The sequence below is a fragment of the Pan paniscus genome, chromosome Y (assembly GCF_029289425.2).
Source record: "Pan paniscus chromosome Y, NHGRI_mPanPan1-v2.0_pri, whole genome shotgun sequence".
Lineage (NCBI taxonomy): Eukaryota > Metazoa > Chordata > Mammalia > Primates > Hominidae > Pan > Pan paniscus.
This window is the reverse complement of record NC_073273.2, coordinates 19,724,567-19,744,641: the sequence shown is the minus strand read 5'-3', so window position 1 is coordinate 19,744,641 and position 20,075 is coordinate 19,724,567. Positions and strand designations below refer to the sequence as shown.

General features: G+C 40.0%; 1 long non-coding RNA gene and 2 pseudogenes across 1 annotated transcript; 1 reads left to right on the top strand and 2 right to left on the bottom strand.

Annotated features, from left to right (window-relative positions):
* Positions 1–454: 454 nt before the first annotated feature.
* Positions 455–7,046, top strand: LOC129395606 (uncharacterized). The gene is made up of 2 exons (XR_008622949.2): positions 455–1,465; positions 3,065–7,046. It is a non-coding gene; the product is annotated as an uncharacterized LOC129395606 (long non-coding RNA).
* Positions 7,047–9,548: 2,502 nt separating this feature from the next.
* Positions 9,549–13,887, bottom strand: LOC129395696 (C-terminal-binding protein 2-like; annotated as a pseudogene).
* Positions 13,888–16,958: 3,071 nt separating this feature from the next.
* LOC129395691 (keratin, type I cytoskeletal 18-like) lies at positions 16,959–17,901 on the bottom strand (annotated as a pseudogene).
* Between the last annotated feature and the right edge of the window lie 2,174 nt (positions 17,902–20,075).

Sequence of the window (20,075 nt, the reverse complement as noted above, 5' to 3'; positions counted from 1 at the left end):
GGAGTCATAGTCCTTAAACGGTTTCCAGCACGTCGATCGCAAGGCTACCGAACTACAATCCCGGGATGCACAGGGATTGGGGCGGTGTTTAACGCGCCGGGTGGGGGGGGGGCGGGGGGAAGGATAGAGAGGCGCGTCCCTGGCCAGGCATGCTGGGAGTTATGGTCTCTTAACGGTTTCCAGCGATTGGGCCCCGGCCTGCACACTACAATCCCAGCAGCCACCGGGCTTCGAGGCGGTGTGTAGCACTGGAGGGAAGGATAGGGAGGTGCGTCCTTAGCCAGGCGTGCTGGGAGTTATGGTCTCTTAACAGTTTCCAGTCCGTTGGTCTCAGGCCTACCTGACTACAATCCCAGCATGCGTTGGGCTTGGGGGCGGTGCGCAGCCCTAGAGGAAGGATCGGGACGGCAGGTACCTCGCAAGGCATCCTGGGAGTCATAGTACTTTAAGTATTTCCGGCCCATTGGTTGCGAGGCCAACGGACTACAATCCCAGCATGCGCTGGGTTTGGGGGTGGTGTGTAGTATGGCAGCGAAGGATAGGGAGGCGCGTCCCTAGCTAGGAGTGCTGGGAGTTATGGTGTCTTAACGGTTTGCAGCCCATTGGTCGCCGACCTGAGAACTACAATCCCAGCATGCGCTGTCTGTCCTCCCCCGTGGTGCGCAGCTCTGGAGGAAGGGACAGGGCGGTGTGGGCCTCCGCCTTTCCTAAGCGGTGCCACCCCATCGCCAAGGGAGTCCGGAGAAGGACTTGAGGGGCAGGTCTGGCTGGGCGATGAGGACGGTGTGACGCTGCGAAGTGCACCTCCCTTGCTCAAATCGGAGGGGTCTGGTCCTCACTGAACAGCCCGCTGAACATCTCGGTGTCCTCTCACATACACACCCGCGGGGGGTTTCCAGAGCATCGCACCTCTTCCAGCCCAGGGAGCCGCCTGCTGTGCTAAACTCTATGGGAACTGAGACATCCATCTGCTGCGTGGCCCACCCGTGCGCAACTTCAGAGCTTTCAGGGGGTGATGCAGGCTGTGGCTCCTTCGCGAAAATGTCACCCTCTACAGCGCCTTTCCTGTGATATAGAAGTTGACGCGTGAGAGAGAGTATTTATTGGGTTACCCAGGATCTGCTAACAGCAGAGGAGAAAACCACAATTTCCAGGCATCATAATCTACCTAAAGATGATGGTTTAGATGTTTTACAGTTGAAATCACCAGCCTCACCTCAACTGAGTCCTGACTGACGAGTGTCTCAAAAACACAGTTGGTGACCTGATCCCTCAGGAACAAGTGGTGCTGCAGCTTTGAGGGGATGCCTTTCAAGGTGCAGAGCACTTGGGCAGCATTGGAAGTCATTCATGTTTTACATCTCTGCTTTGGATGGAAAGTTGATCACCCACAGCCGTTGGGGATGTACCTTAATATGCTGGGGCTTATCCGTTAAATTTTTCTGTCTAGACAATGAAAACCCAGGTAACCTCTTAATAATTGACGTCCCTAAGTTCCTTATGTCCTCAGGATGGTTCCTTTTGTTCCCAGATGTTACCAACTTTCATGATGCATCTAATCTGTACAAACCTGTGTATTACTCTATGTGAAAAGATACTTTGTTCAAATTACATGTTCTTATAATTTTCACTTGTGATTAGTGAGTATGGGACACTATTTAAAAAACCTGAAAAACCTCATCATAGCAATTGAATCGTGTTACTGTACTTTATGAGGAATTAACCGCTTTAGGATTAATTACACATGGGTTCATCAGCACATTTGTAAAGAAAGGAAGAAAAACTGTATGGCCTTTATGAAATTGGAAAAATAAAGAACTATATATAGGGAGACCACAGCACAATACTAGGGCCCTTCTCTTATTTTAAATAGACTCTATGGGGTCGAATGCCTGCATTCCTAACCTGTCCTGCAGTATTGTCATTCTACTCTTCACTGTGTATTTATGTGGGGGTTTCTGAATTCACTGGTCCACAGCGTGGGGATGTTGTAACATGAGCGTATCCGTCATCTGTCACCTTAATAATTAATGAAGAGAAGAGCCTTGAGATCTGTGTTCAGATGCACTGCTGCTGAGTATGTGCCTGCAAAGACACTGCCCACAGCGGTGGTCTCAGAAAGCTGAACCTGATGCCACCACAAGCTGCTGTTCACAGATCTCGGTCCTCCTTGTGATTTGAGTCTCCTGCTTAGATTTATGGTTGTGAGCCTGCTATGCTCACCCCATTTATGGTAGTATCTTTTGTGTTGCCTTTTCCATTCCATTTGTTTCCTGGGAACTCACTGTGTAGCTGCAATTCGGAGAATATGTCGGATTCCACCCCCCACTACCTAAGTCACTGTACACTGGTCACATTTGTGTCATGTTGTCAGACTCCACGCTCTTCCTCTCTAATGGAATTTGTTGAAGAAGTATAGTTACCTGTAGATCTCCTCAGTGTAATGTGGCTGGGATTCATTATGAAGCTGGGCATGTTGTCCTTGGCCTCGTTGACATTATTCAAAATACCTTTCCCATATTTTGAAGTTTGATACTATTTTGTTAATGTGAACACTTGCCATAGCAGGCTTTATTAAATATCTTTGTGAATTTAACTGTCAAAACAACTTATGAAGTAGGCACATGATCCCCATTTTACAGGTGAGGAAACTAATGTTCCAAGATTTTGCGTAATTTAATTAACTTTACACAACTTTCTGGTGCATTTTGAATCTTAAGTTGGATCTCTGCCTCCACAGTGTGCGGGCTTACCTCCTTTTCTATTTTGTGCCTCTCTGCTAGCATCTGCAAGGGTACATGTTTTATTTTTAGTACATCTTTTACTTGATGGTAGGAAACTTGACAAACAGGTCCTCAGTGGGAGAGAAAACTCACTGGAATTTGTCCTTCTCTCTGCTTCTTCTTACCCTGGCAGGTGTGAGAGTTATCAAGTGAGATGGAGCAGTGGTAGATCCTGAACAGTCCTCACCTGGAATATTGGTTATTATAAAAAAAATAGTCCTCTCACTTTTTACAAGTGTAATTTCTTTGCCTTAAAGTTTTGTCTGGGCTTTCTCTTACAGGTTCCTGTGAATGAAGTTGCAAATATTGATGAAGATAATACTACTGCCTTGCTGTCAAACAGTAACAGTCGCCTTTTTTTTGTATCTCCAATTATAAATGCAATACATACTGTAAAAAGAAAAGAACACATCATAAATATCTTTATAAAGCAAAAGTCTTGGCTGGTGGCCAGGAGCAGTGACTCATGCCTATAATCTCAGCACTTTGTGAGGCCGAGGTGGGTGGATCATGAGGTCAGGAATTTGAGACCAGCCTAGCTGACATGGTGGAACCCCGTCTCTACTAAAAAATACAAAAATTAGCTGGTCTCGGTGGCGGGTGCCTGTAATCCCAACTACCCACGAGGCTGAGGCAGGAGAATCACTTGAACCCAGGAGGCGAATGGTGCAGTGAGCCAGGATCATGCCACTGCACTCTAGCCTGGGCAACAGAGTAAGACTCCATCTCAAAAACAAAACAAAACAAAAAACTTGGTTGGCATAGTGGCTCAATCCCAGCACTTTGGGAGCCCAAGGCAGGTGAAATGTTTGAACCCAGAAGCTCAACTCTAGTGTGGGCGACATGGTAAAACCCTCTCTCTACAAAAATACAAAAATTAACCAGTTGTGGTGATGTACACCTGTATTCCCAGCTACTAGGGAGGCTGAGGTGGGAGGATTGTTTGAGCCTGGGAGGCCAAGCTTGCAGTGAGCTGTAATCACACCACTGTGCTTCCATGTGGGCAACAAAGTGAGACCCTGACCCAAAAAATAAAAATATAATAAACTGAAAGTCCCCTTTATTCCCTTCTCTTCAAACTCATTTTTTTTTAATTTGAAAAAACTGTTAAGAGGTTGTTTTTTATTCTTCTGGCTAAGTTGTATAAATTTCTTTTTTTTTTTTTTTTTTTTGAGACAGAGTCTCACTCTGTCACCCAGGCTGGAGTGGTGTGGCACGATCTCGGCTCACTGCAAGCTCTGCCTCCCGGTTTCATGTCATTCTCCTGCCTCAGCCTCCCGAGTAGCTGAGACTAGAGGTGCCCGCCACCACACCCGGCTTATTTTTTGTATTTTTAGTAGAGACAGGGTTCCACCGTGTTAGCCAGGATGGTCTTGGTCTCGATATCTGGCCCATTGATCTGCCCACTTCGTCTTCCCAGAGTGCTGGGATTGCAGGCATGAGCCACCACGCCTGGCCTGTTCTATAAATTTCTAAGTGATACACATAAAGTTTATTTTTAAAATTACACTATATTTTTTAAAATTTACTTTTTCTCCAGGTGTATTCTATCTATCTATCTATCTATCTATCTATCTATCTATGAAAAGGCCTTGTTCTGTCACCCAGACTGGAGTTCAGTAGCTCAATTATGGCTCACTGCAGACTCAAACTCTCAGGCTCAAATGATTTTCTAACTTCAGCTTCTGAAGTAGCTGGGAGTACAGGTGCATGCCACTATTCCTGGTTAATTTGTAGTTGTTTTTTGTTTTTTTTGTTTTTTTTCTTTAAGCAGGGTCTCACTCTGTCACCTGGGCTGGAATGCAATGCACAATCACAGCTCACTCTAGCCTTGACCACTCAGGCTCAGGCAATTCTCCTGCCTCAGCCTCCTGAGCAGCTGGGACCACAAATGTGTATTAGCACACTTGGCTGTTTATTATTATTTGTAGAGACAGGGTCTCCCTATGCTGCCCAGGCATGTTGTGAACTCTTGTGCTAAAGCAGTCTGCTACCTCGGCCTCCCAAAGTGCTGGAATTACAGGTGTGAGCCACCACAACTTACCCAGCCTTTTTACTTTATGTAAGAATAGCATCAGTGTATTAAAAACATAATGGAAATTATTTATGGTGTCTTTTCAATTCTTATGCATTAAAGTTCTCTTATTAGAGCCTTTTATTAACGGTTATAGTGTATTTTCTGTAAAATTTTACTGTCATACACTACATGCCAATGATTCAAGATACCGGAACTTCATGAATGCACAGTCACAGTAGAATATTTTAGTTATCTAAGAAATATTTTTATAAATGATATATCAAGTTTATATGCAAGATAGCTGGGTCTAGTAGCAGGTGCTTGCAATCTCAGTGAAGGCTGAGGCAGGAGAATGGTTTGAACTCAGGAGGCGGAGGTTGAAATGAGCTGACATCTCGCCACTGCACTTCAGCCTGGGTGACAGAGCGAGACTCTGTCTCAAAAAAAGAAAAAAAACTTTGCCTGCAAGATTTTATGAGTAAGTATGTTTCTTACTTTTCTTTACAATTCCATATTACTGTCTCGATTATTTAGAATAGGTTCCAGGGAAGCAGTTGATTTCATTTTGCGTTTTACGTATGTATTATAATTTTGGATGCTATAATTTCCAACTCTGCCTGTACACTTCAAGTCAATGTGGATTTTTTTTTAATAGTACAAACTGTTCATAGATTCACCTTCATAATGTTAAAAGCAGTGGCAGCTCCTGGTTTAAAAAGGGAACAGTGGAAGCAGCAGGCCATTTTATTTAAAATTGCGTTAGATTTTTCAGATGGATGATAGTTAAGATCATTAAATCCCATTACTGCTTCTAAGATTTCCACAAAATAACACATTAAATCCTCAGTCCTAAGCAATCACGACAGAGATTCAAAATTGCCTCTTAATGTCAAGGTAAACAGCGCAGTTTCTTCTCTTGCAATAAAGGTACATCATTTGATATACAAGGGAGCATCGCAGTCAGACACTTACAAGATCGTGCTGTAGAAATAACTTCCATGTTTTCATCCGCCATGGGTATCCTCACCTCTGTCTCCCATGCACTAACACTATCAGTTTCCTCATGTGTCCTTTCTACTTTCTTTGAAAGAGGATGCTGATTGCAGACAATACATGACAGAGGCATTTCAAATCAGAAAGGAGTTTCTTGAGATATACATGATTTTAGTTTTAAGTAGAATTTCCTGAAGGGTTTTAGTTACAATACCACGTTCAAGAGGATGGTGGTGAAACTCATAGTAAGCGTTTGGCAAAACATAGATTATGGGGTAGCCATCTCCTAGAAACACTTCATCGGGGTTTATATATGACATGTGAAATATCGTAGGTTTAATCCTGGCACAGAACCAAAACTGAGTGCATTTCACTTGAACAGCTGACCAATCCCCAGCACAGGTCCATATCAAGAAACGGAGAAGAAAGAATCCATTTAACCCCAGAAACGTTTTCATTTGCCCAAATTGAAAACCAAATTTCACTCAGGCAACTAATGTTGGGTTTAATTAAAATATAAATCGGTCATACGTTTTCAAAATTAAATTATATGTGTGTGTGCTTGTCTCTATAAATATGTCCCTAACTTTGCTCATGGCTTATCTTCCATATTTTTTGGCTGATTTTCAGTGGTTGTTTTATCTTGTGTGGATGAATAGTCATTGTAATAGTCTTAATTTCACAAGGTGTTTAATTATAAATCTATACTTCCTTTGTGTGAGAGAAAATCTTTTGTGAACAAAATTTAATTTTTGGAAAGCTTTATAAGTCCATATTTTTTCTTTTAAAAATCGTGATTGTGGTAAAAACACATAATGTAAAATTTACCATCTTAATTCTTTTTAAGTGTATATTTCGTTAGTGTTAAGTACATTCACATAGTTATGCAAAAGATCTGTAGAACTTCTATGTCTTGCGAAACTAAAATTAAATTCCTTTTAAGACAACTGCCCATTTTACCATCTCTTCAGCCCTTAAGAAACACCATTCTAACTTTTTTTCCTATGAGTTTGTCTGCTTAAGATACCTGATTATTAATGGAATCATAGACTGTCACTTTGTTCCTGGCTTATTTCAGTTAACATGATGTTCTCAATAATTATCATATAATGTGACTTTTTAAAGACTGAATAATATTCTACTTTATGTATGTGTCACTTGTTATTAATCTGTTCATTGGTCAAGGGACATCTGGGTTATTCTGCCTTTTGGCTTGTGTTAGTAATGCTGCAATAAATTTGGGTGTGCAAATATCTCTTCTGGATCATGTGTTGTATATTTTAAATACATAGCCAGAATAGGGTTTGCTGGATTGTATAATGATCTTATTTTAAATTTTTTGAAGAGCTTTCATACTATTTTAAAAATAGGTTTGAGGTGGTAGATTATTGTGACTTTGCTTTGCATTTTTCTAGAAGAGAGATGTCGAGTATCCTTTTAAATGCCTAGTCATTTCTATATCTTCTTTGGAGAAAGTCATTTCAAACATTTGCCATTCTAAATCAAGTTACTAACTTTTTTTGTTGTTGAGTTTTAGGAATTTATATATTTTGAAAATTAACATCTACCAAATATGTGATTAGAAAATATTTTTACTTTTTTTTGTTACATGTATGTGTGTATGTATGTATGCACATATATAACCCTATACAAGGCAGGGTTTTCCTATGTTTTCATGGCTAGTCTCAAACTTTGGCCTCAAGTAATTGTTCTACCTTGGCCTCCTAAAGTTCTAGAATTATAGGCATGAGCCACCATGCCTAGCTTTCACCCACTTATTAGGTGACATTTGTATGCCACTAAATGTTTTATTTGATGTGTAGAATAGTTGAAGCTTAATGTAGTCCCTTTTTTTGTCGTTGTTCTTTTCCTTGTTGCATATGAATTTGATGTCAAACTTAAGGGAAGAGTTTTAAGACTTATGTCATAAACTTTTCCTCTATGTTTACTCCTAAGAATTTTATTAGTTTTTATGTTTAAGTATTGAATCCATTAAAAAAAAACTTTTCTTTTTTTATGTGATACAAAGGAAGCATCCAACTTTATTTTTTTCTCTGTAAATATTCAATTTGGAAAATTCTTTGTTAAAGAGATTCTTATTTTTCTATTGTGTGATCATGGAAAGCTTATGGAAGAGTATTTTATCACATATGCAAGGGTTTATTTCTGGGATCTCTATTCTGTTTCATCATCTATGTATCTGTTTTTGTGGCAATACTATATTTTTTTTTATTTTCGTAGCTTTGTATTATGATTTTAAATCAGAAAATTTAATAACTCTTTGTTCTTTTTGAAGGGTGTTTGGCTAGTCACATTTCCTAAGCAACCTTTATAATTATACACAAAAATTCTGCAAAAAAAATACCATTGGGATTTTGACAAAAATTACATTACATTTTTATATCATCATGAGTAGTAATGACAACAATTTTTTTTTTTTTTTGGAGGTGGAGTTTTAGTGAGTCACTGAGGCTGAAGGGCAGGGGTGTGAGATGTGCTCACTGCAGGCTCTGCTTCCCAGGTTCAAGCAATTCTCCAGTCTCAGCCACCAGAGTAGCTGGGAATACAGTCATGCACCATCACATCTCGCTAACTTTTGTATTTTTAGTAGAGATAGGGTTTTGCCATATTCACCAGGCTAGTCTCAAACTTCTGCTCTCAAGTGATCCACCCACTTTGGCCTCCCAAAGTCCTGGGATTACAGGCATGAGCCACGTGCCGGCCCTGACATCTTAACAATATTAAATCACCTGACACTTCAGCAAGACTATAGAAAGGTTTTGCTTAATTTCCTCTTATTTACGTATTTGCCACATTTTCTTGCTTTTGAATTCTAGTTTCATTTACTTTGTATGACTTCAGTTTTCTTAAATTTAATAAGACATGTATCCTAACAGAATGTACCCTGTGTGACTTAGAATATCGCAGATTTTGCTCCTTTCAATTGGAGAGTTCTGTAAATGCTGGTTGGGTCTATAGTGTTCAGGTTTGGCTTTCTTACTGATATTACATCTGACTATTCTAGTCGTTATTGAAAGTGGAGTCTTGAAGTCCACCATTGTTGTGTTGCTATGTATTTCTTGCATGACTTCTGTCAATATTTCTTTTACATATTTGAAAGACAAGAATCAATTGAACCTGGGAGGAGGAGGTTGAACTGAGCCTATCGCGAGATCGTGCCACTGCCCTCCAGCCTGGGAGAAAGAAACTCTGTCTCTAAAAAAAAAAAAAAAAAAAAAAAAACAGAAAGATGTCAATGCTATTTATAGTAATATAAAAATTTAATGTAATTTTTGTCAAAATCTCATTGGTATATTTTTGCAGGTTTTTCAAATTATATACATATATGATTTATAAATTATTGTTATAGATTCCTTGAAAGTTAATCCATCTCACCATTACATAATACCAATCTGTCTCGGCCGGGCGGGTGCAATGGCTCACGCCTGCAGTCCCAGCACTTTGGGAAGCCAAGGCGGGTGAATCATGAGGTCCAGAGATCGAGACCATCCTGGCCAACAAGGTGAAACGCCATCTCTACTAAGAAGTACAAAAATTAGCTGAGTGTGGTGGCGCATGCCTGTAGTCCCAGCTACTCAGGAAGCTGAGGCAGGAGAATCGATTGAACCGGGGAGGCGGAGGTTGCAGTGAGCCGAGATAGTGCCACTGCACTCCTGCCTGGTGACAGAATGAGACTCTGTCTCCAAAAACAAAAACATAATACCAATCTGTCTCTTGTTCACATTTTTGATTTAAAATATATTTTGTTTAATATAATTATGACCATGGCCCTCCAATTGTAGCTACTCATTGCATAAAGTACATTTTCTTTATACTGTTACTTTCAACTTATTTGAGTTCTTAGAGCTGAAGTGACTCTTGTAGAGAGCACATTGCCGGATCTTCTTTGTTCTTAATACATTAAATTATTTATTAACTTTCTTTAAGGTATTTAGCTTTTTATATTTGAAGTAATTACTGCAGTTAATGAAGTTACTTTATTATTTGTAATTGTGTTCTGTGTTTCTTGTAGATGTGTTATTTATCATTTTTTCTCTTACTTCTTTATTTTTGTTTGTTGATTTTGTAGTGACATGATTGAATTTCTTTCTCATTTGCCTTTGCGTACATTCTACAGGTTTTTTTGGTAATCATCTTGAGAAATAAAGACTTCATAAATCATCTTAAAGTTATGACAGTATATAACAACTATATTTCAACTGAATGCAAAGTTGTACCTCTTCACATCCCCACCGTTTTATTAATATCACATATTATCTTTTCTTATTCTCTATGAACACACATTTATGCAGATTTTTGCTGCATTTTTTAAAGTCCATGGCAATATTTTGAAAATTTTGTGCACCATCATTATGACAGTAGAGATTTCTTTACCTGTTTATATATTTACCTTTAATATAGCACTTTCTATTTTCATGTGCTTTTATGATGCTGTGCAGCAACATTTCATTTTTTGACGTGATAGAGTTTCTTTAACGTTTCCTTTAGGACTGTTCCAGTGGTTAGTAACAGACTCAACTTTTATTTATTTTGGAAAGGTTTAGTTTTTTTATTTCTGAAGTGATATTATTCCAGTTGAAGGTTTTTGTTTGGAAGTATTTCTTCTTGTTTAATTACCTTGTCATCTGGGGATTTCTCAGCTACTTTTTAAAAATAACCGCTTTATTACTTTTCTCCTGTATTGTTTTTGTAAGATAACAAAAAAATGTAAATATTTATATTTATAAATATAATAGTCCACTTGATGGTGTGCAGTACGTCCTATACTTTTTTCTACATTCTGTTTAAAAAATTTGTTTTTATCACTCAATATTTATAACTACAATGTCATTAATTGTGTAATTTTTTTCTCCTTTATTAGTCTGCTTTTGTGAGTGTTGATTAAATTTTTAATATAGTTATTATGTTCTTCAGATTCACAATTGTTGTAGGTTTTTAAAAATATTTTTATTGATATCTCATTTTCTTTATGTATCACTTCTTCTAATATTCTTTTGTTATCTGTGTTCTGTTTTTGTTCATTAAACAGTTTTTTTCTAATTACATTTTATTGAAAACTGCACTGAATGCTAAATGTCCATCTTTACAATAAACAACTACAGTAATGGTAACTCGTACTACACTACAACAAAACGTACTTCTGATAGCCATTATTTTTCTGTTTGGGACAATTTAAAAAATTTTTCTTTTCTTACAAAAACGTAAATGTACCTAATCAAAGCATCAAAATAGGCCATCTTTTTAAACAAAAAGACAATGATTCACAAAAGACTATGAACAGAACATGTAACTAATTGAGGCAAATCTAATAGAATTTGTTAAAATCAGTCACATCCAATACATCTGAAGTGTTCTTGTATAAAACACAACGTGAAGAAAAGAAGACTTTATCAATGTCTTAAAAAGTGGGTTTGTTCATAGAGCATCTGACAAGTTACCATTAAAAGTGTTTCCTGTGACATAAGAAAATGCAATATTATTTTTCTTGAACCCTTTTAGTGCAAGGGTTCAAGAAACCTTGAACCCTTTCCACTCAATAAAATAGCAGAGGATCTGAAACTGAGAAAATATACTTCATTACAAACAGCTTGTGAAACTTAATACTTTTTTTTTTTTTTTTTTTTTTTTGCTTGCATTATCGGAGGCTTTTACTGAACTTGCAACCGACTTGCCCGCTCAGTATGCAGTTCAGATATGAGAGATGCTTCTCTGTACAGGGGCCGGTACTGTCTTCAATCCTATGGGTGCGGATGACTAACACAGGCACATAGTTTACTCCACATTTTCTAGTAATGTGATCTTCCTATTAGCAAAAAGCGGTAAACAGTCCCTGTAGACTGAAGGGACTCAAGTCAAAAGATGGGGATTTCCTCCTCATGGTTTTTATTTTGATGTTTGAAGTCTTGATGCAACACTCTGAGCAGGGTGTTCCGGACCTGCTGTGCCCAAGGGACTGATAAAGGAAAAAGTTCTATTTATTCTTTGTGATTTGACGCACAGATGAAAAACAACACACAATAACGGAAGTTGGTCGTTAATAAATCACACTCTAGTCTTTCAGAGCTTCCGTAAGCAGACGACATCTTCAGTTTTCTAGCTCTTGTAGTTTTAGCACTGCAATACCAATGAGCCTATGTCCAGAATCAGCTAAAAAGAGCGTCAGATTCTTTTTCTCTTAGTTTATCTATTTTTCACTGTCTCTTGTTCCCAAGTGTATCTGAATGATTACCTTCCGGCATTGTCTGTTATTTCTCCTTGGCGTACTCTCGATTGTCCCCGTGTTTGACGGCTGGTTGGGAGAGGGCGCTTGGGAAGGATGTTCCACTGTGGGGAGTTTGTGAGTCACCGGGATGCCTCCAGGGAAGATCCCTTCCATGGATGCGGGAAGTCCTCCTGGAGCCACCCCCACGATGCCTGGATGAATTGCTTGCTGGTCTATTTCCCACCAAAGCACAGATATGACAAAAAATTCCTTGTTCACACAGTTTCTTAAGCTTCCTGGGATGCGGCCTGTGATGGCTCCGCAGATCTCCGTGGCAGCTGTCTCCCTCATCTCCAGTGACACCTGCTGGCTGTAGCAGGCAGTGTGAGGAGTGCAGATGAGATTGGGGCCATCTTTCAACGGACCCTGAGCAAAGCTAAAGGGCTGCGACTCATTCACGTCGAGGATTGCCCCTCGTATCCTGCCCTCCTTGAGGGCCTGTGCTAAGGCTTTCTCGTCCACCAGGCCACTACGGGCTGCATTCACAAGGAATGCTCCCTGCCTCATCTGCTTTATGGTAAAGTCATGGATAAGGTGGTGCTTAAGTTCGTGGAGACTGCAGTGCAAGGAGATGCAGTCGCTCTGCTACAGCAAATCCTGCAGGGTGTAGACCCTCTGCATGCCCAGGGACTGCTCGATCCCATCCTGCAAGTAGGGGTAATAAAATATGACGCTGAATCCAAAGGCTGTGGCTGGAACTGCGAAAGCCTGCTGCGTGCGACCCTAGCCGATGAGGCCCAGCGTCTTCCCACGAATGGGGGCCACTCCCGAGGCCACCTCGCAGATCTGCTCCGTTCTCTGAACCCGCTTGCCTTCCCACAGTGCCTGGTACAGCCATGTGTTCCTCCGGTACATGTTGAGGATGTGGCAGTTGGTGGAATTTGCTGTCTCTTCCACGGCTGCGGACGGGATGTTTCACACAGCAATTCCAAGCTCGCTGGCAGCCTTGATGTCCACGTTGTCATAGCCACTGCCCACCCCCACGATCACTCTCAAGGCCTTGAAATTTGCCAGATCCTCCCTGGTGAGGTGATGGTGTGGTACATCATGGAGCCCACGGCTCCGTTTAGAACTTTCTCGTGGATCTCCTGCGTGGACTGCATCACAGAAGGCCACGGTGGCCAGGTCCTTCAGGATGGGCATGTACACAGTGCAGTCACGGCCGACCAGGAACGCGGCCAGTGAGCGGGGGCTCAGGGGGTCTTTCATGATCTGGCGGCGAATTCCTTCACAAATTCTGTCCAATCGCTGTCTCTTGACTTAGCGCTTATCGACAAGGGCCATTCTTTACGGAACTTTGCAACTCTCAGCTCAAAAGGCAAAGCAGTCCTCTAAGAACTTAGGGGAACTCGCAGGAGTCTGTATGCATGATGCCACTATGAACCCAATATAAATTTGTTCACAAACTCTATAGTTCACACGATGGGCTGTCCGTCTTTTTAAGGGAATATAGCTTCATTGATTCAAAACCATTTAAGGTGATGAAACCCATTTGCTTGCAACTCAGCCACCATCGCGCAGTCAATCAAAAAATCTCACCACGACCCTAGGTCTGGAGCTCCTGGAGTCCGCGACCGCTGGGGGTGGAGGCGGCTTCGTCCTGGTGCAGCCAGGTGCCTGCTCCTGCTCTGAGACTTGGGCGTGGGTTGGGGGTCCACCCGGGTGTCCTGCATGGTGTCGAGTCTCCTCCCTTGCGGGGGCCCTGCGGACCGGAGGAGTGTCCATGTCATTAAGGAGCTTTGATAATTATTTTGATTTTTGAAATTATATAATGCGAATACAACAAAAACAACAAAGAATAAACCTACAAATTTTGACCTTTAAAAGTCAACAAATATTTTTAAAGGTCAATATTTGTAGGTTTATTTTATTTCTTCATTTGGGACATGTTTTCGTCCTTTTCTGTATGCCCTGCAATCTTTTGATGAGATTCAGAAATTTATAAAACAACTGTGTAATGTAGTATGTACAAACTTTCTTACTACAAGATAATACAACAATCAGTGAGGCTGTACATCCTGGTGCTTCATTAACAGGGTCCTCAATGTGTCTTCTGTGGGCTTGTGTGTGTATTTTTAAGGTAAAGATATTTTTTCCCATTGTTTTCCAGACACGGTAGTCCTTTGCTTCCGCAGTTGATTGCAGTGTTTGTTTCTCTGAGGCTGTGATAAGCATGGAACTTCTCTTCTCAGCAGTCATAAGTTGTCATTCTCATAACTCTGCCATTTCCTTTAGCATTCCCTGTTGGGGGAGACAGAATCTAGTCATCGGGGTAGCCCAAAAAGCCAAACCTTTGAATATATGTTCCACTGTTCTCATTCTATACTGAGGGAGATACTGAAAGTTGGATGTTTTCTCTTGAGCCCAATTGCTGTTCTGGGAAAGAAGAAGGGATGTGGTGAATATAAGCCAGACCTGGTTGCCTTGTACAGCAAGCTTTTCCAACCCGCCTTGTTTTGTTTTTGTTATGGCTCTGTTTTGTGTTAGGTTTTTAGCAGCCTGCAGCAATGGTTTTCAGGTTCTGTCTCTAGTGATAAGCAGCAAAGGGGAATGAGGAAAGGACCTTACTGGCTCAACCAGAAACAGAAGCTAAGAACTCATGGCTGTAGTCTCCCTTGGATGCCCCATTCTACAGTAAAGGAAATATCTTTGGAATGTAAAAAGAGAGAATAATAGGCATCACCCCAATAGGAAAGAATGAACAAATAACAAAGATGAGAGGTGCAAAGGCCAAGGAGAAAACCTTTAAAATGTGGTGTTGGAAGTTCTGCTTCAAAGAAATTGGTTCTGGAAAATTCTAGATTTACTTCTTTTGCCTCCACAGATGGGAATTTCCTACCCTTGCTTATTATGCTCTTCAATCTTCTAAGGCTTCTCCTGTTCATCCTCTAGCATTCCAGGGCATTCACAGTGACAGCCAAAGTTCTCCTCTTCTTTCTGTTATTCCTGTGAAGGCCTTGTGGTCTAAGTACTTTTCCATTGTTTTTGGGATCTGAGGAAATCTGCACATTTTGTGAGACTTCCATGTTAAGCTGTTTTGTAAAAATCTGTGCCTCATGTCAGAAGTTTGTGAGAGTAAAAGTGCAGGCCTTGGGGTTTGGTTCACATATTTCAGAAAGTCCAAGGACAAAGGTTTCTTCTTCATAATTTTCAGTCCTATGATTTCAAATGTGATCCTGCAAAAAAATTGGAAAAAAAAATTATCAGAGCCCAAAGCACCTTAGCACATATGATAAAGTTGAATCTTCTATTTCACTTTATTCTTTTTTTCATCTCTGGTAATGTAGGTCAAAATGTTTTCTTTCCCTTAGTAGAAACTAACTTAGAAATGTGAACTCTCTATGCCAAACGTCTCACCTGTGGAATAGTTTATTGTATCTACTCATCTCAAAGAAATTTTAAAGAACTTGATGCCATAGAAAAACTTGGAAACTTGCCAGGAATAGAACAAATTCTTAATTGTCACATGATTTCTTAATGAGTTATTTTATTAATTAATCTTATATGAAGCTTAGTGGGACTGTGATCTGTACGTTTTCCCTGTCCTGTTTTTGTGTATGTCAAATTAGCCTATAATTTTAGCTTCGGGGGTTTCAGAATAGCATACTTGAATTTATGTGTTATACAGAAAGTGAAGTAGATAGTATGCACATCACATTAAGAAAAGTTTTAGTTTGTGTCTAAGTTCACTGCATAGAAAAACTTATCATTAGTGTTTCCATTTACTTTCCTCAACATCTATCTGAATGATAGTATAATTTATTTCTAATTGCTTATTATATTGTAGTGTTCCACAGCATATTTTACAATATTCATGTTTTTCCCATATGTAAAAATGTAAGGCTTTTCTTTGCTTTTATAAAAATAAATTATTGGCCAGTGCTGTGTCTCATGCTTGTAATCCCAGCACTTTAAGAGGCCGAGATGGGTGGATCACAAGATCAGGAGTTCAACACCAGCCTGTCCAACATGGTGAAATCCCGTTTCTACTAAAACTACAAAAAATATAGCCGGCCAGGTGCGGTGGCTCAAGCCTGTAATCCCAGCACTTTGGGAGGCCGAGACAGGTGGATCACAAGGTCAGAAGATCTAGACCTTCCTGGCTAACATGATGAAACCCCATCTTTACTAAAAATACACAAAAACTTGCCAGGCGTGGTGGTGGGCTCCTGTAGTCCCAGCTACTCAGGAGGCTGAGGCAGGAGAATGGCGTGAACCCAGGAGGCGGAGGTTGCAGTGAGCCGAGGTCTCGCCACTACACTCCAGCCTGGGTGACAGAGCGAGACTCCGTCTCAAAAAATTAAATAAATAAATAAATAAATAAATAAATAAATAAATAAATAAATAAATTATAGCCTTTGCATTTGTATAAAAAGAGGAGTAATATATTAAGAATATAATAAAAAGTGTCTCTAATATCATTGAAATCTCTATTAAAATTTTCTTCTAAATGCTCTTTATGGGAGATTATAATGTATTTGTTGTGCAATTTTGTTACTCTAACCATATGCTAATAATTCAAAGTCTGATCTTTCTGGGTGCCCAGTTATGGTTGAACATGCTAGTTACCTAGAAAGAGTCTTCTTCCGTTGTATGCTTTGTTTATTCAGTATTTCACAGGTTAATGTTTATTTAATTTTATTTTCTAATATTATATATTCTTGTATTTCCTTGTTAGGATAGGCTGCCTTACATCATTTGTGTTTTTAGATTCTGCCTATATATTATAATTTTGCACGACTATATTCAACTGTGTACAGTTTCAAAGAGTGTAGAAAATAAGTCAAATGTGAATCAACCATATGTCTATTGCCAACATAATTCTCTGTTCATCTGCCTGTATAAACTTTACTCATACTTTATTTATGACTTGTGTATTTGTTTTATTAGTTGGTGGTCAATTACTTTTTTAATCCTCTCTGGGTGCGTAGTTGTGGAAATTGTCTTAATTTCCACTTCTATGTATTAATGATTCTATATTACTTTTGTGTGAAGGAAACACTTCTGTGATTTGAAGGTAATTTTTTTGACCTCTGAACTTTTTACTGGCCTCCTGCTCCCCAAAGGGACCTTGCTTCTGCTGGCTCAGCACCTCAAAACGTCGGTGTTACTGGTCTCAGACACCACTTTGCCGTCCATTATCCTGCAGGGGTGTTCTTTTGGATGTTTTTCAGGTATTTGTTGCTGTCCAGAGCATCGCCAAGATTGAAGTTCTCCCCGTCTTCTAGCAGGCGGCAGTAGGTGGCAATCTCAGCCTCCAGCTCGACCTTGATGTTCCACAGGTCCTCGTGCTCTTGGGCCTGGTGCCTCTCTTCCCGGGTTTGGGTCAGCTCTGACTCCAGGTGCAGCAGGATCCTGTTGAGCTCCTCCATCTGCATCTACCTCCCTCAGGCTGTTCTCCAAGGTGGCCTTCAGATATCTCATTGAGTCCAGGTCTATATCCAAGGACTGGACTGTACATCTCAGCTCCCTGAGCATCCTCTCGGCAGCTCCGATCTCAGTGGACTGCATGGTGAATACTGTGGTGCTCTCCTCAGTCTGCCGGCACCAGTACTTGTCCAGCTCCTCTCGGTTGTTCTCAGCCATCTCGTCATATTGGGCCTGGATGCCTGCCATGATCTTGCCAAGGTCCTGAGACTTGGGGACATCTACCTCCATGGTCAACCAAGAGCTGGAAATCAGGTATTATAAACCTTTAACTTCCTCCTCATGATTCTTCATGAGGAGCAGCTCTTCCTTGAGGGCCTCCATCTCTGTCTCCAGCAGAGGCTGAGTGATACTGGTGTTATCAGTAATGTCGCTCTCCACAAACTGGCATATGGCCAGCTCTGTCTCACACTTCAAAGTCATCAGCAGCAAAATGATCATTCTCAGTCTGCAGGATGATGCAGGCACTGTCTGCAGAATTGGCAAAGATTTTTTTATTAGTCTAGTTTTCTGTCCTTATGCCAGTAACAAACGATTTTGATTACTGTAGATTTCTAACATGTCTTGAAATCAGGAATTGTAATGCTTCCAACTTTCTTTATGTGGTCCCCTGAAATTCCGTATACTTTGGGGAGTCACATTCTCTGTTTCTGTCAAAAATAATCTTAAGAATTTCATAGGGATTGTATTAAATCTGTAGCTCACCTTGGGTGTTATAGACACGTTCAAAATACTAAATTTTCTAACTCTTGAACAAAAACATGTTGAAGAGTAAATTGTTTAATTTTCATGTATTTGTGAATTGTATGAATTTTCTTCTGTTATTGATTTCTAGTTTTAATCCATTTTGGTCAGAAATTATAGTCTGTAACCTTCAGTTTTTATTATACTTTAAGTTCTAGGGTACATGTGCGGAACGTACAGGTTTGTTACATAGGTATACATGTGCCATGTTGGTTTGCTGCACCCATCAACTCATCATTTACATTAAGTGTTTCTCCTAATGCTATCCCTTTCCTAGCCCCCCACCTCCAAACAGGCACTAGCATTTGATGTTCCCTGCCCTGTGTTCATGTGTTCTCATTGTTCAACTCCTACCTATGAGTGAAAACATACAGTGTTTGTTTTTCTGTCCTTGTGATAGTTTGCTGAGAAGGATGGTTTCCAGCTTCATCCATGTCCCTGCAAATGACATGAATTCATCCTTTTTTAAGGCTGCGTAGTATTCCATGGTGTATATGTGCCACAGTTTCTTAATCCAGTCTATCACTGATGTACATTTGGGTTGGTTCCAAGACTTTGCTCTTGTGAACAGTGCCACAATAAACATACGTGTGCAAGTGTCTTTATAGTAGCATGATTTATAATCCTTTGGATATATACCCAGTAATGGGATTGCTGGGTCAAATGGTATTTCTGGTTGTAGATACTTGAGGAATTGCCACACTGTCTTCCACAGTGGTTGAACTAATTTACACGCCCACCCACAGTGTAAAAGCATTTTATTTCTCCACATCCTCTCCAGCATCTGTTGTTTTCTGACATTTTAGTGATCCCCATTCTAACTGGTGTAAGATGGTATCTCATTGTGGTTTTCATTTGCATTTCTCTGATGACAGTGACGATGCACAATTTTTCATGTCTGTTGGTTACATAAATGTCTTCTTTTGAGAAGTGTCTGTTCATATTCTTTGCCCACCTTTTAATGGGATTGCTCATTTTTTCTTGTAAATTTGTTTAAGTTCTTTGTAAATTCTGGATGTGAGTCCTTTGTCAGATAGGTAGATTGCAAAAATTTTCTTCTATTCTGTAGGTTGCCTGTTCGCTCTGATGATAGTTTCGTTTGCTGTGTAGAAGCTTTTAAGTTTAATTAGATTTCATTTGTCTATTTTGGCTTTTGTTGCCATTGTTTTTGGTGTTTTAGTCATGAAGTCTTTGCCCATGCCTATGTCCTGAATGGTATTTCCTAGGTTTTCTTTTAGGTTTTTATGGTTTTAGGTCTTTATGGTTTTAGGTCTTACATTTAAGTCTTTAACCCTTCTTGAGTCAATTTTTGTATAGGGTGTAAGGAAGAAATCCAATTTCAGTTTTCTGCATATGGCTCGCCAATTTGTCCAGCAACATTTATTAAATAAGGAATGCTTTCCTCACTGCTCGTTTTTGTCACATTTTTCAAATATCCAAAGGTTGTAGATGTGTGGTGGTATTTCTGAGGCCTCTGTTTTTTTCCATTGGTCTATATATCTGTTTTGGTACCAGTACCATGCTGTTTTGGTTACTGTAGACCTGTAGTATAGATTGAAGTCAGGTAGCATGATACCTCCAGATTTTCTCTTTTGGCTTAGGATTTTCTTGCCTATGCAGGCTGTCTTTTGGTTCCATATGAACTTCAAAGTAGTTTTTTCCAATTCTGTGAAGAAAGTCAGTGGTAGCTTGATGGGGATAGCATTGAATCTATAAGTTATCTTGGGCAGCATGGCCATTTTCATGACATTGATTCTTCCTTTCCAGGAGCATGGAATGTTCTTCCATTTGTTTGTGTCCACTTTTATTTCATCAAGCAGTGGTTTGT